Genomic DNA, 12,094 nt, shown 5'->3' with positions numbered 1-12,094 from the left:
AATCCCAGGAACAACTCTTCCTCCTCAGCAGGTGCCTGACCCTGGGACCTCCCAAACTTCTAGAGCAGTGCTTTGCAAACTTTAGCATCAGAGTCACTTGAGGGCTTATTCAAACACGGGAGCCTGAGCCCCATACTCAGCAGTTCTGATTCAACAGACATAAGGTTGGGCTGAAATTTATTATTCTGCTTGCAGCACCCTAATCTCCCACCCCTTGCTCTCCTGTGCAGTGTCCACTGTGGCTAACATGCCACCGTTTGCCTTGAGAGAACCAATGGATACAGGAAATTATAGAAGAAAAGTATGAAACAAAAAGAAAATACATGGCGTGTGTGTATTACCTTCCTCCGAAAAATGTATCTCAAAACAAACATATGATTGGTCTGGAGGCACACACACAGCCAGTCCTCAGCTAAGCAGGTTTCACTGACAGTATCCCTCCTGGATGCTGGTTATAGATATTTTTACTGGACAAAAGAATCAAGTAAGGGCCTGTCAGCCTCATAGAGTGTATCTACCATGCCAGCCTGATAGGCTGGTGGACTAGGAACAAACATCATACTCTCTTGCCTCTCAAAGACACCTTAATTCAACAGGAAGTAAGTACAGAAGAACGGCAGTTTTGAAACCATACCCATTGGAAACCCTAAAAGGTATCTTGAGGGCATAGGATTTCTTGGGATTTTTTTGTGAGAAGTCAGGGACACCAAACGGAAGGACCAGCTGGAGCCGTGGCAGAGAACATAAATTGTGAAGATTTTATTTTAATATGGACATTTATCAATTCCCAAATAATACTTTCATAATTTATTACACCTGTAATCTCTTAATCCTTTTATCTTCATATGCTGAGTATGTCATCACCTCAAGACCACTGTGATAACTGTGTTAACTGTAAAGATTGACTGTAAAACATATGTGTTTGAACAATATGAAATCAGCGCACATTGAAAAAGAACAGAATAACAGCAATTTTTAGGGAAGAAGGGAAGACAACCATAAGGTCTGACTGCCTATGGGTCGGGCAAAAACCATATTTTTCTTCTTGCAGAGAGCCTACAAACAGACATGCAAGTAGGGAAGATATCACCAAATTCTTTTCCTAGCAAGGAATATTGATACTAATATTCTGGAAAGGAATGCATTCCTGCGGGGGAAGTCTACAAACAGCTGTTCTGGGAATGTCTGTCCTATGTGGTTGAGATAAGGACTGAGATACGCCCTGGTCTCCTGCTGTACCCTCAGGCTTACTAGATTGGGAAACTCCACCCTGTTAAATTTGTGGTCAGACCGGTTCTCTGCTCTCAAACCCTGTTTTCTGTTGTTTAAGATGTTTATCAAGACAATACATGCACCGCTGAACATAGACCCTTATCAGAAGTTCTGCCTTTTGCTCTTTGTCCTGTTTCCTCAGAAGCATGTGAACTTTGTTATGCTTTTTGCCCTTTGAAGAATGTGATCTTTGTACCTATCTACACCCTGTTCGTACACCCCCTCCCCTTTTGAAATCCTTAAAAAACTTGCTGGTTTTGAGGCTCGGGTGGGCATCACAGTCCTACCGATATGTGATGTCACCCCTGGTGGCCCAGCTGTAAAATTCGTCTCTTAGTAATCTTTCTCTTTCTTTCTCAGCTGGCTGACACTTATGGAAAACAGAAAAAACCTATGTTGAAATATTGGGGGTGGGTTCCCCCGATATTTTTTTGTTTTTTTTGATACAGGGTCTCGCTTTGTCTCCCAGGCTGGATGGTGTGTGGTGGTACAATCTCAGCTAACTACAACCTCTGCCTTTCATGCTCAAACCATCTTCCCGCCTCAGCCTCCTGAGTAGCTGAGACTACAGGCATGCACCACCACACCCAACTATTTTTTGTATTCTTAGTAGAGACGAGGTTTTGCCATGTTGCTCAGGCCAGTCTTGAACTCCTGAGCTGAAGCAATTCTCCCATCTTGGCCTCCCAAAGCGCTGGGATTATGGGTGTGAGCCACTGCGCCTGGCCTAATTTTAATTATTATATATTACATGCATCACTGAAAAATCATTAAAGGTTCTAAGGAAGAATACTTACATGAAATGTTTGCATGAATGTGTAAAATAAAAGTAAGGTGAATTTACTAACTGTTAAGCTATTTTTGTTAGTGTCATCTAACATTTTAGATAATGAATGATTTTCCCTTTCATTAAAATCACTTTCACTTCTATATGACTACATAATTCTGATTTTTCCAGATTATAAAAGTCTTGATTTCCATTTAATTAAATATGCTTTATCCTTTTATGATTCAACCCACTCCTCCATTCTCAAAATAATTTGGTAATTAGCAATACACTTTCCCCACAGTTTCAGGAATTTGTCTCTTTCATTTCCCATCGCTGATACCGTAACCTTCTTCTCGTCTTGCTTTCTTTCCCTATTTGATTTCTGAAACACCCATCTCCACACACCAAAAATATTTGTATAGTTTTCCTCCTTTCCATTGTCTTCCTTGGTTTACCTGGAGTAAGTCTCTTAATTAGCAAAACTTCTTTGAACTTGCCTCTTTCTTAGAAGAAAACACTATTCCTTTGACCTGCAAAATTTCAATTACTTGGGATTTACGGACATCTATCTGCAATACTGGTATTGTATTTCCTTCCAAGTATTTATTAAATATCCACTAGATGCCTTTGTCATAAAGACATGAGCTAAATTAAATATACATCTTTTTAATAATATATAACTTCAGAATTTTTAGGCATAAAAGTCTTGCTGGTCTGCTGTATTAATTCTTCCTGCAGGCATGGTCAGTTTGCTCTGGAATGCTTACACTAGGGAGGCCCCTCACTAGCTGCCAGGCTGTGATCTTTCGAATATTCAAAGTAGCCTCTGGGCTGGGTGGGCATGGTAGCTCACGCCTGTAATCTCAGTACTGTGGGAGGCCAAGGCAGGAGGCTCACTTGAGGTCAGGAGTTTGAGACCAGCCTGGCCAACATGGTGAAATATCATCTCTACTAAAAATACAAAAATTAGCCAGGTGTGGTGGTGCACACCTGTAATCCCAGCTACTCGGGAGGCTCAGGCAGGAGAATTACTTGAACCCGGGAGGTGGAGGTTGCAGTGAGCCAAAATCATGCCACTGCACTCCAGCCTGGGAAACAGAGTGAGACTCCTCCTCAATAAAGTAGCCTCTGACTCAGTAACTAGATTTCCCCTCTACGGCGTTTTAGGTATGTAGGCAATTATTGATTGTATACTTTTAAAATACACAAGAGAAAGTTATAGAAAACCATGGTGTCAAGCACTGGGCAAGTACCATAGAAGATTTAAAAACAAGAGGAATGCAATGGCAATTAGGATTTATTAAACATTCTCTACTTATATACTGTCATAGCAGATTATATTATTAATAGTTATTCTTTTGAAGTCACACCTTAAGAATGGAAGAGGAAGGGAATACTTCATAATAGAGCCTGAAGTTGTATTCTCAAAACCCAGAGGATGACCTTCGCACGCATTTGCTCTTCTCTACTAAGTGAGGCCTGGTAACCCCAACTGCTGAATCAATCCTATCATGTAGTTCCTACCCAAAACACCTGCTCCTTTGAAAATAAAGATCAATTACATGCCAATTTCTTTAATTTCAAAATTCACTCTCATCTCTACTGTATTTCTTAAGGTAGCAGTTTGACTCTCTTAAAATTTCTCCCTCACTTCTCACTTTTGAGAATGACCTTCTTCTTGTTCCACAATTTCCAATTATTATCCAGATTTATGTTACTACCTTTCTTTACACAGCTAAAGAGATTCTTATGTTTTGGGAAAGTGGGTAGAGGTATGAAAATGAATAGATATCAACTTAAGACAGACATATAAAGCTAAAGGATAAAGAGAGTATGTGGTAAAGATGTAGAGAAGCAAGAGAGAGAAGTGGGAAATGAGGAGTGAGGTAGGGAGAGGAAGGAATGTGTCTCAACATGAAAACACTGAGGATTATTTTGATGCCCTTTCTGTTCCTTACCTACTAACATCTCTAGTCCTATTACACTATTTCTTCATGATTTCCTCTCTGCTGCTGCTCTTCTAATTATTAGTAAGAGATCCTCTTTACTAGTCCTCGTCCTCTAATCAGGAGGCCTAAATGTCCTGTTCCATAGGCTTTCTGTCTCTTTTTCAGCAGGTGTGCAAGACACAATTTAGGCATTTTTTTCTCACCTGGTAGGAAGACTGATTTTGTTTGCTATGTTCCAGTACATAAAATGCGCTCTACTCACCAGCTACCAGGCTGTGCACTTTTAGCATTCAAATTCTAGCTTTTGACTCGAAAACTAGCCTTCCCTTATATAGTTTTCACAAGTTTTTTAGATTGAGTCTCCTCTATTTAACTTTCCACAGTTATTTCAGTATTAAACCTCAATAGAAAGTATAATGATAAAGAGACTAATTTTCCTATGTATCCCTAGACACACAAATTATTTTATAACTTTTGCTCATGACTTCAAAACCTTGGAGAAACAATCATCTACATGTAATGCCTACTTCATTGCTAGACTGACGATATAAATTTAAATTAGCTTCATTTATAGAAGGCAAAAAGAAAATGTGTCCAACTCTTATTTAGGGAAAGAAAATCTTATGCTATTTCCATCATTGCTTGCACTTACCTTATCAACGTATTTCTTAGAATTGTAAAATAACAATGATCACCATGTTCAACTGTAAGAAACAAATAGACCACATATATTTCCACTAAGCCCAGTCTTTTCAAAAAATATTTCACCGGAACTTGGGGGGTAAAAACAAGGAGGGGAAATGCAAAACAGCTTACATCAATTTTTTTGACATTTAACACAAACATACTACTCAACGTAAGGGCATGACAGAGAAGTGTACAATATTATTGCCTTATTGTAGTTTAATCCTCGGAAGTAGATACATAAACCTAACAAATGAGCTCTCCGGAAACAACTTTTAAATTCTGTAATGGGAAACCATGTATTTTCTCATTATTGGTAAAAAATATATTTATTCTATCATACATTTAAAAAATTCAGTGGTGTAAGTGAAGGGAGAATCACTTTAGAAAAAATCTTAAGGTAAACAAAATGAAAAAGGGAGCCAAGAACTTTAAGGTTCTTTACTTTTATTTTTAAGGAATGTATTACAAATACGAATATTACTTGAGAGTAGAGGGGTACACTACAAAAGAGAGATGGAAATCAATTTCTCCATTGCCTATTTTTAAGCAGTATGTAAGTTCTAAAGCCTCAGCTCAGCAACTGAAATTTGCCTGGGCATGGTAGAGGGAGCTGGGAACAAGGTACAGGGGTCACTGGTGGGAAAATTGCCAATAAGGACAGTAACTTCAAACAATATCCTAAAAATTAAAGAACTGCTCAAAATAAACCAGGGGCAGTGGTGTGTGCCTATAGTGACGTGATAAGGGAGGAGCATGACGTGGGAAGATCAATTTGAGCTCAGGAGTTTGAGGCCAGTTGGGCAACATAGCAAGACCCTGTCTCTTAAAAAAAAAAATAAATAAAGTTCAAAGATAATAGCAACAAACATAAAACAATCATGTCTCAGTTTTGGTTTCAGCTTACTGTAATGCAGAAGATTAAATATCAGATTAAACAAATACAATAAACCTATTGCCAAGAGGAAGGACTTCTGAGGTTTGGTGTTATAACTAAGATTTTATTGGTATTTAAAACTCCTTACTTAACACTTAATAATTTAAGATAGCAAGTTAAGAAACAAAAAACTCCTTACAAAACTAGTAAAGAGGATCTCTTACTAATGAAATTTTTTTACTCTAAATATGCGATGTCAAAAAGGGCAACTTTTGCACTGAGGAAAGGAGACTGTGAATGTTTTAACTGGGCTTATACATTTTTAAAATAATTCTTGAGGATCCATGACCCATCTGACATTCCGATAAAAGTGACTGGCCTTCTATCCAAAATGTTTGATTCCAGGAGGTTCATTAGATTCTCTGGGAGCAAACTTTGGGCCCCAGGTAAAGAACCCCTGAATTTTAGGTATGTTTTCAAATAAGAAAACAGAAATAGACTTAATGATGAGGCAGGGATGCCAACCTGGGTGGGGCAAGTTGAGTATCTCTTATTTGAAATGCTTGGGACCAGAAGTGTTTTGAATTTTTTTGGAATTCTAGAATATCTGTATTACATTTACTGGTTGAGCATCCTTAATCCAAAAATCCAAAATTCAAAATGCTCCAGTGAGATTTCCTTTGAGCGGCATGTCAGTGCTCAAAACGTTTTAGATTTTGGAGCAATTCACATTTTGAATTTTCTCTTTAAGAATGTTCAACCTAGGCGGGGTGCGGTGGTTCACGCCTGTAATCCCAGCACTTTAGGAGGCTGAGGCAGGCGGATCATAAGGTCAGGAGTTTCAGACCAGCCTGGCCAATATGGTGAAACCCTGTCTCTACTAAAAATACCAAAATTAGCCAGGTGTGGTGGTGCGGCCTATAGTCCCAGCTACTCGGGAGGTGAGGCAGAAGTATCATTTGAACTCGGGAGGCAGAGGTTGCAGTGAGCTGAGATCATGCCACTGCACTCCAGCCGGGTGACAGAGGAGACTCCATCTCAAAAAAAAAAAAAAATGTTCAACCATCTATTTAGGACTTAACACATACTTACCTGACTTAGTAGGATATAGGTTTGAAAAATATGAATATACTTAAGAGGAAAATGAGACTATAAGAACCTGAAATCAATACTGTCCTTGAAATCTAGGCTATATCAATACAGTATGCTACCATACTACTTACTATAAATACAAATTTTTAATCACAGTCTTGAGTCTTATAGAAAGTCATTCACTGAAGAAAACCTTACCTTCAGCAACACTCCAAGGATACAGCCTTCCTCTGACCCTTTTGCCATTAACTTCAATGATAGTATTACTACCCACCACAGCAAGGGTAAACGGTATTATAAAACAAAGTATTCTTGTTCAAATACATCTCTGTAGTCCCCACAAATTCAAGAATAAAAAAGTACATTACTCAACAGATTAGCCAAAAAAAAAATTTTGATAGAAACTTTTGATAGTTTCTGCATTAGTTTCTATAGGCCACTTAACGAATATTTGTAAAATGACATCACATGATATTACTGACAAGGAAACAACAAATAAAATTAAATTTTCTCTCTTTTTTTTTTGAGATGGAGTCTGCTCTGTCCCCAGGCTGGAGTCAGTGGCGCGATCTCAGCTCACTGCAAGCCCACCTCCCATGTTCACGCCATTCTCCTGCCTCAGCCTCCCCAGCAGCTGTGACTGCAGGTGGATGCCCCACGCCCGGCTAATTTTTTTTTTATTATACTTTAGGTTTTAGGGTACATGTGCACAATGTGCAGGTTTGTTACATATGTATACATGTGCCATGTTGATTTCCTGCACCCATTAACTCGTCATTTAGCATTAGGTATATCTCCTAATGCTGTCCCACCCCCTCCCCCAACCCCACAACAGTCCCCGGAGTGTGATGTTCCCCTTCATGTGTCCATGAGTTCTCATTGTTCAATTCCCACCTATGAGTGAGAACATGCGGTGTTTGGTTTTTTGTCCTTGTATAGTTTACTGAGAATGATGTTTTCCAGTTTCATCCATGTCCCTACAAAGGACATGAACTCATCATTTTTTATGGCTGCATAGTATTCCATGGTGTATATGTGCCACATTTTCTTAATCCAGTCTATCATTGTTGGACATTTGGGTTGGTTCCAATCTTTGCTATTGTGAATAGTGCCGCAATAAACATACGTGTGCATGTGTCTTTATAGCAGCATGATTTATAGTCCTTTGGGTATATACCCAGTAATGGGATGGCTGGGTCAAATGGTATTTCTAGTTCTAGATCCCTGAGGAATCGCCACACTGACTTCCACAATGGTTGAACTAGTTTACAGTCCCACCAACAGTGTAAAAGTGTTCCTATTTCTCCACATCCTCTCCAGCACCTGTTGTTTCCTGATTTTTTAATGATGGCCATTCTAACTGGTGTGAGATGGTATCTCACTGTGGTTTTGATTTGCATTTCTCTGATGGCCAGTGATGATGAGCATTTCTTCATGTGTTTTTTGGCTGCATAAATGTCTTCTTTTGAGAAGTGTCTGTTCATGTCCTTTGCCCACTTTTTGATGGGGTTGTTTGTTTTTTCTTGTAAATTTGTTTGAGTTCATTATAGATTCTGGATATTAGCCCTTTGTCAGATGAGTAGGTTGCAAAAATTTTCTCCCATTCTGTAGGTTGCCTGTTCACTCTGATGGTAGTTTCTTTTGCTGTGCAGAAGCTCTTTAGTTTAATTAGATCCCATTTGTCAATTTTGGCTTTTGTTGCCATTGCTTTTGGTGTTTTAGACATGAAGTCCTTGCCCATGCCTATGTCCTGAATGGTATTGCCTAGGTTTTCTTGTAGGATTTTAATGGTTTAGGTTTAACATTTAAGTCTTTAATCCACTTGAATTATTTTTGTATAAGGTGTAAGGAAGGGATCAGTTTCAGCTTTCTACATATGGCTAGCCAGTTTTCCCAGCACCATTTATTAAATAGGGAATCCTTTCCCCATTTCTTGTTTTTGTCAGGTTTGTCAAAGATCAGATAGTTGTAGATATGCGGCATCATTTCTGAGGGCTCTGTTCTGTTCCATTGATCTATGTCTCTGTTGTGGTACCAGTACCATGCTGTTTTGGTTACTGTAGCCTTGTAGTATAGTTTGAAGTCAGGTAGCGTGATGCCTCCAGCTTTGTTCTTTTGGCTTAGGATTGACTTGGCTATGCAGGCTCTTTTTTGGTTCCATATGAACTTGAAAGTAGTTTTTTCCAATTCTGTGAAGAAAGTCATTGGTAGCTTGATGGGGATGGCATTGAATCTGTAAATTACCTTGGGCAGTATGGCCATTTTCACGATATTGATTCTTCCAACCCATGAGCATGGAATGTTCTTCCATTTGTTTGTATCCTCTTTTATTTCATTGAGCAGTGGTTTGTAGTTCTCCTTGAAGAGGTCCTTCACATCCCTTGTAAGTTGGATTCCTAGGTATTTTATTCTCTTTGAAGCAATTGTGAATGGGAGTTCACTCATGATTTGGCTCTCTGTTTGTCTGTGATTGGTGTATAAGAATGCTTGTGATTTTTGTACATTGATTTTGTATCCTGAGACTTTGCTGAAGTTGCTAATCAGCTTAAGGAGATTTTGGGCTGAGACAATGGGGTTTTCTAGATATACAATCATGTCATCTGCAAACAGGGACAATTTGACTTCCTCTTTTCCTAATTGAATACCTTTTATTTCCTTCTCCTGCCTGATTGCTCTGGCCAGAACTTCCAGCACTATGTTGAATAGGAGCGGTGAGAGAGGGCATCCCTGTCTTGTGCCAGTTTTCAGAGGGAATGCTTCCAGTTTTTGCCCATTCAGTATGATATTGGCTGTGGGTTTGTCATAGATAGCTCTTATTATTTTGAGATACGTCCCATCAATACCTAATTTATTGAGAGTTTTTAGCATGAAGGTTGTTGAATTTTGTCAAAGGCCTTTTCTGCATCTATTGAGATAATCATGTGGTTTTTGTCTTTGGTTCTGTTTATATGCTGGATTACATTTATTGATTTGTGTATGTTGAACCAGCCTTGCATCTCAGGGATGAAACCCACTTGATTATGGTGGATAAGCTTTTTGATGTGTTCCTGGATTCGGTTTGCCAGTATTTTATTGAGGATTTTTGCATCAATGTTCATCAAGGATATTGGTCTGAAATTCTCTTTTTTGGTTATGTTCTGCCAGGTTTGGTATCAGGACGATGCTGGCTTCATAAAATGTGTTAGGGAGGATTCCCTCTTTTTCTATCGATTGGAATAGTTTCAGAAGGAATGGTACCAGTTCCTCCTTGTACCTCTGGTAGAATTCGGCTGTGAATCCATCAGGTCCTGGACTCTTTTTGTTGGTAAGCTATTGATTATTGCCACAATTTCAGAACCTGTTATTGGTCTATTCAGAGATTCAACTTCTTCCTGGTTTAGTCTTGGGAGGGTGTATTTGTCGAGGAATTTATCCATTTCTTCTAGATTTTCTAGTTTATTTGCATAGAGGTGTTTGTAGTATTCTCTGATGGTAGATTGTATTTCTGTGGGATCGGTGGTGATATCCCCTTTTTCATTTTTTATTGCATCTATTTGATTCTTCTCTCTTTTCTTCTTTATTAGTCTTGCTAGCGGTCTATCAATTTTGTTGATCTTTTCAAAAAACCAGCTCCTGGATTCATTAATTTTTTGAAGGTTTTTTGTGTCTCTATTTCCTTCAGTTCTGCTCTGATTTTAGTTATTTCTAGCCTTCTGCTAGCTTTTGAATGTGTTTGCTCTTGCTTTTCTAGTTCTTTTAATTGTGATGTTAGGGTGTCAATTTTGGATCTTTCCTGCTTTCTCTTGTGGGCATTTAGTGCTATAAATTTCCCTCTACACACTGCTTTGAACGTGTCCCAGAGATTCTGGTATGTTGTGTCTTTGTTCTCATTGGTTTCAAAGAACATCTTTATTTCTGCCTTCATTTCATTATGTACCCAATAGTCATTCAGGAGCAGGTTGTTCAGTTTCCATGTAGTTGAGCGGTTTTGAGTGAGTTTCTTAATCCTGAGTTCTAGTTTGATTGCACTGTGGTCTGAGAGACAGTTTGTTATAATTTCTGTTCTTTTACATTTGCTGAGGAGAGCTTTACTTCCAACTATGTGGTCAATTTTGGAATAGGTGTGGTGTGGTGCTGAAAAAAATGTATATTCTGTTGATTTGGGGTGGAGAGTTCTGTAGATGTCTATTAGGTCCACTTTGTGCAGAGCTGAGTTCAATTCCTGGATATCCTTGTTAACTTTCTGTCTCATTGATCTGTCTAATGTTGACAGTGGGGTGTTAAAATCTCCCATTATTATTGGTGGGAGTTTAAGTCCCTTTGTAGGTCACTCAGGACTTGCTTTATGAATCTGGGTGCTCCTGTGTTGGGTGCATATATATTTAGGATAGTTAGCTCTTCTTGTTGAATTGATCCCTTAACCATTATGTAATGGCCTTCTTTGTCTCTTTTGATCTTTGTTGGTTTAAAGTCTATTTTATCAGAGACTAGGATTGCAACCCCTGCCTTTTTTTGTTTTCCATTTGCTTGATAGATCTTCCTCCATCCCTTTATTTTGAGTCTATGTGTGTCTCTGCACATGAGATGGGTTTCCTGAATACAGCACACTGATGGGTCCTGACTCCTTATCCAGTTTGCCAGTCTGTGTGTTTTAATTGGAGCATTTAGCCCATTTACATTTAACGTTAATATTGTTATGTGTGAATCTGATCCTGTCATTATGATGTTAGTTGGTTATTTTGCTCATTAGTTGATGCAGTTTCTTCCTAGCCTCGATGGTCTTTACATTTTGGCATGATTTTGCAGTGGCTGGTACTGCTTCTTCCTTTCCATGTTTAGTGCTTCCTTCAGGAGCTCTTTTAGGGCAGGCCTGGTGGTGACAAAATCACTCAGCGTTTGCTTGTCTGTAAAGTATTTTATTTCTCCTTCACTTATGAAGCTTAGTTTGGCTGGATATGAAATTCTGGGTTCAAAATTCTTTTCTTTAAGAATGTTGAATATCGGCCCCCACTCTCTTCTGGCTTGTAGAGTTTCTGCCGAGAGATCAGCTGTTAGTCTGATGGGCTTCCCTTTGTGGGTAACCCGACCTTTCTCTCTGGCTGCCCTTAACATTTTTTCCTTCATTTCAACTTTGGTGAATCTGACAATTATGTGTCTTGGAGTTGCTCTTCTCGAGGAGTATCTTTGTGGCATTCTCTGTATTTCCTGAATCTGAATGTTGGCCTGGCTTGCTAGATTGGGGAAGATCTCCTGGATAATATCTTGCAGAGTGTTTTCCAACTTGATTCCCTTCTCCCCGTCATTTTCAGGTTCACCAATCAGATGTAGGTTTGGTCTTTTCACTTTTCACGTAGTCCCAAATTCCTTGGAGGCTTTGTTCATTTCTTTTTATTCTTTTTTCTCTAAACTTACCTTCTCACTTCATTTCATTCATTTCATCTTCCACCAGTGATACCCTTTCTTCCAGTTGAT

At 38.9% G+C, this 12,094-nt stretch overlaps 1 long non-coding RNA gene across 1 annotated transcript; it reads right to left on the bottom strand.

Annotated features, from left to right (window-relative positions):
- Positions 1-308: 308 nt before the first annotated feature.
- On the bottom strand, positions 309-6,895 carry LOC115834084. The gene is made up of 3 exons (XR_004029192.1): positions 6,842-6,895; positions 4,643-4,694; positions 309-467 (listed from the first exon to the last, which is right to left on the bottom strand). It is a non-coding gene; the product is annotated as an uncharacterized LOC115834084 (long non-coding RNA).
- Between the last annotated feature and the right edge of the window lie 5,199 nt (positions 6,896-12,094).

This window comes from Nomascus leucogenys, unplaced genomic scaffold (genome assembly GCF_006542625.1).
Source record: "Nomascus leucogenys isolate Asia unplaced genomic scaffold, Asia_NLE_v1 001232F_46786_qpd_obj, whole genome shotgun sequence".
Classification (NCBI taxonomy): Eukaryota; Metazoa; Chordata; class Mammalia; order Primates; family Hylobatidae; genus Nomascus; species Nomascus leucogenys.
This window is presented reverse-complemented; position numbering and strand designations above follow the sequence as displayed.